Source organism: Nannobrachium achirus (genome assembly GCF_963921795.1).
Source record: "Nannobrachium achirus genome assembly, chromosome: 13".
NCBI classification, from domain to species: Eukaryota; Metazoa; Chordata; class Actinopteri; order Myctophiformes; family Myctophidae; genus Nannobrachium; species Nannobrachium achirus.
The window spans coordinates 442,867-447,063 of NC_137833.1; positions in this window are offsets into that span (position 1 = coordinate 442,867).

Genomic DNA, 4,197 nt, shown 5'->3' on the forward strand with positions numbered 1-4,197 from the left:
GCTACATAAAAAACAAAGAAAAAGTGTGAACCCATAGATAACTAATAACTAACAGAAATCTAAGTAGAAAGTAAAACAGTTCTTAATTTAAATTTTATAATGGAAAATGTACGTTTGGGGCAAGTGGGCATGACCTGTACTTTCCCAACGGGCAAGTGACTCTGAGACCTTGGGGTCCTTACATTCCCCTTACAAGTATCATACCAACTATATGTTTACATGTATCATACCAACTACATGTTTACATGTATCATACCAACTACATGTTTACATGTATCATACCAACTATATGTTTACATGTATCATACCAACTACATGTTTACATGCAGCATTTTAATTGGTTTAGTTTGCACAAAAAAATACACGATAAAATAAAAAGACAAAAATGAGTACGACCGACCACAAATGTGAATCATATTTTTTGTCCGTTTTATTTCTAACTTCAAAAACCAAAAAACAAACACAATTGGCCAGAGAGGTGTGGTTATATGGCCAGAGGGGTGTGGTTATATGGCCAGAGGGGTGTGGTTATATGCCTAAACTTTAGAACCACACCAAACACATGGAGAAGAGAGAGCGTGGCTTGTTATCAATAAGAGGGTCTCTCAAACAGTGGTTCTGGACCCTCTTTTGGGTCGCAGACACATTTTTATTGGTCAGTAAATATCCTTTTATTTTACATGTCCTACATTTAGTTTCTTATCACTATTAGTTCCGCATAAAAAAAAAAGAACATCAAGTCAAAAACAGATAATAAAATAAAACAGGAATGCCACAAATGAACAACAGAGCTGCAAGACCATCGATGGTTCATCCCTCTGAGGGATCCAGTCTTCAGCTTCACCCAGCAGATGACAGGAAGGGGTTAAGTCTTGCACATCGTTGACCTGGCCTGGATTCAAATCAGGGACCACTGTTTTAAGACAATCAGAATCCAGTATCTGAACATGTGACCACAAAAAGTGGTAGAACCGTCCGTCTACTCTGTTTGTCCAGAGATAATCTCACATCTAAAACAAAAAGAAACCTTGGAGCTCTCAGCACACGGCCAGAAGGCCAGACCCTAACCCTAACCCTAACCCTAACCCCAACCCTAACCCTAACCCTAACCCACACTGCCAGCAGGCCAGACCCTAACCCTAACCCTAACCCACACTGCCAGCAGGCCAGAGACAGTTTTATAATATAATAAATATATCATTTATATAATAGCTTTAGTTTGATATAAGTGTTATTTAACGGGGCTGTAACCTTGCTTACGTTTGGACAGATCTCTCCAGATAGATTCAGAGCTCCTCATCTGAATCTGTCAGCAGCTCCATGTTACGACGTGTCGAGGAATGTTAGGAATGAAAACCTGAGAAATCTGAAAGTGCTAAGTTCTAAGGTGGAGTCTGAAGAGTTGAGTCTTCAGACCACGGTGGAAGCTAGGGAGTGAGTCTGTAGTTCTAATGGAAGCTAGGGAGTGGTTCTGTAGTTCTAATGGAAGCTAGGGAGTGAGTCTGTAGTTCTCAGTGCAACAGGGAGTTTATTCCAAAGTTTGGGGGCCAGGAGGGAGAAGAGTCTCGGACGAGGGGATCATTGTCCTGGGGTTTTTAGCGAGGGTTCTGTCGGCATCCCTGTCTATATGGTCTGGCTCTGCTCTATAGTAAGGCTGGGCGATATTGGGAAAACCTTCGATATCCGATAACGTTGTTGAATAACTCGATATTGATATTAGTAAAAACAATTGCATTATGTTTTTCTCTGCTTTAGGTCCACTGCCTGCCTAGCCTCGGAAACCCAGACTTTTATTTTGGCGATACTGCCTGCCTAACCCAGATAATGAACAGCATATCCATGCATGGGCACTGCCCAGTACACATAGAATAAAGACATAAAATACATTATTTCCATTTCCAACAATGGTTTTATTGAAATAACAACACCTGGTTTCAAATGGACTGCTTGTTGTGCATGTGCTACGTGCATAGCGTGTCTTGTGTTAATTAATTTGACACATACACCAATACCTCATTTCAAGCCGTCTTCGTCGATATGCATACCTTGCATGTTGATACCTCCATATCGATACATTTTACTCTACAGTGTCTATGTGGTCTGGGTCTGCTTGGTCTGAACGTACAGACGCTCCCACATGTCGGAGCGCTGCTGCTCGAAGCTCAGCCGTTTCTCCAGCTCGGCCAGACGAGACTGGAGCTCCTCTCCTTCTGAAGAGGAGGAGGAGGAAGGAGAAGAAGTACGAGGTTCTTCTCCCTCTTCCCCAGCGGTCCTGCTGCTGCCGCTGCCGCTCAGCTGCCCGTCCAGCTCCGCCCGCAGCTGCTGTGCGACGCCTCTCTCCCGCTCGGCCTCGTCGCTGAGCCTCTGGTTGCTCAGCAGCAGGGCTGCGTGCTCCTCCTGCAGCTGGGCGAGCTGCGAGCGCAGAGCCTTCATGTCGTCGTGCAGGGCGAGCATCGAGACCCTCTTCCACTCCAGAGACTTCTTGAGCACCATGTTCTCGTTGGTCCATCGCTTGCGCTCCTCGTCCAGCCGGGCGGCCAGGTGGTCCTTCTGCTCCTGCAGGTCGCTGGAGGCGTGGAGGCGCACCTGGAAGACGGCCGCCACCAGGATGAGCATCAGCACGGTGCAGGCGGCCAGGCTCCACGCCACGGCCGCGCGGCGCCGCCACATCTTGGCATCCTGGTGCCTGGGTGGGGCGTCCCGATGCACCGGGAGGGCTTCCTCTTCCTCCTCCTCCTCCTCCTCCGTCCTGTCCTGGGATTGGACCACTTTGTGGTCGGGCGTGGTCGCCACGGGCTCCGCCTCCTCGGGTGGAGGAGGCATCTTGGGCTCGGCCGCCTTGCAGCTGCTGCTGCCGTCCTTCCACCGGCGTCTCGTCACCACCAGGTGGCCCTTCTCGCCTTCCTTCTCGTCCTTCTCACCGGCGCTGCGCTCGTCTGCCGCTGATGGAGGTTGGGTCTCCGCGGGGGCGGTGACGCCACACCTCCCCAGGGAGATGACGTCCTCACCGGCCTGCAGGGTCTCAGGCTCCTCTGGCGTCTCCTCCGCTCCGCGTCCGTCCTCTCTCGCCACGTCGTCCTCCCCGGGGGACTCTCCTCCCGTCCCCGCCTCGGAGGCGGCGGACGTCTCATCCCGGGTGACCCGTTTGACGAGGTCTCTCTCTTCCTGGCGCCCGGCGGAGGAGGAAGGCGGGTTCTTCAGCTCCGGTTCCGTGGTGGCGGTCCCTGGTGGACGCTCCGGGTTCTTCTGCTGATCTGGGGAACTCTCAGAGAGGCTCTGTCTCTCTGCTCCTGGGACCCCCGGGGACCCCTCTGGGTGGTCCTGGAGGTCCTGGAGCTCCGGCTCTGTGGCCGGGGACCCCTCCTCCTCCAGGTCGATGAGGTTGTGCAGCTCCGCCGGAGAGCCGTCGTATCCCGCTTCGTTTGCGTTCAGAGACTCCACGTCCGAGCCCTCCGCGTCCGACACCTCTATATCCGAGCCCTCATCGCTCAGGGCGGCCATCTTCCAACCACAGGAGGATTCTGGGTACTCGGCCAGCTCTGACATGGTTCTCTAGCCTGAGGTGCAGCCGCGGCTTGCGTTACTTACTGAATAGAATCACACTAACTAGTATTTATTATTATATCAAAAAACCTACTGCTACGTTTTGATGGGACATGCAGCCGGATCTGCACTTATATAGTCTGTCTATATATGCCCATATAAGGAGGTATTTTATGCCCATATTTGTGGAGTATTTTCTCACCATCATATATATATATAGGGGTGCTATGAGAAAAGTAATTAAAACAATGTATCTTACAGCTGTCATGAACGATTAAGGATTTAATTGTGTTTTGGACATTGAACATTGAGACATTTTGACAAGTAACTGCAGTAGCTGTCTTTATACTGTCTGCGATGGAACTCACTATATAAACTAGACCAGGTCAACCTGGTTGTGCCAGACCCCCTGTCTGTCATCATCATTTATGACATCATGCCTTTTGTAGGCATGTCATCATCATGTCATCATCATATATACCCTTTATATAGAAAACCCGGACAGACCGACATTTGCTTATGTAGGCCTACCCTCTGGGTCTGGCAATAATGAGGATAACATAGTGTTCTCGCCTTTCAGGCGAGCCCACAATAATAACTAAAATAAAAACTCTTGATCAAATAAATTGTTCTTCATTTATTATGTTTGCCAAC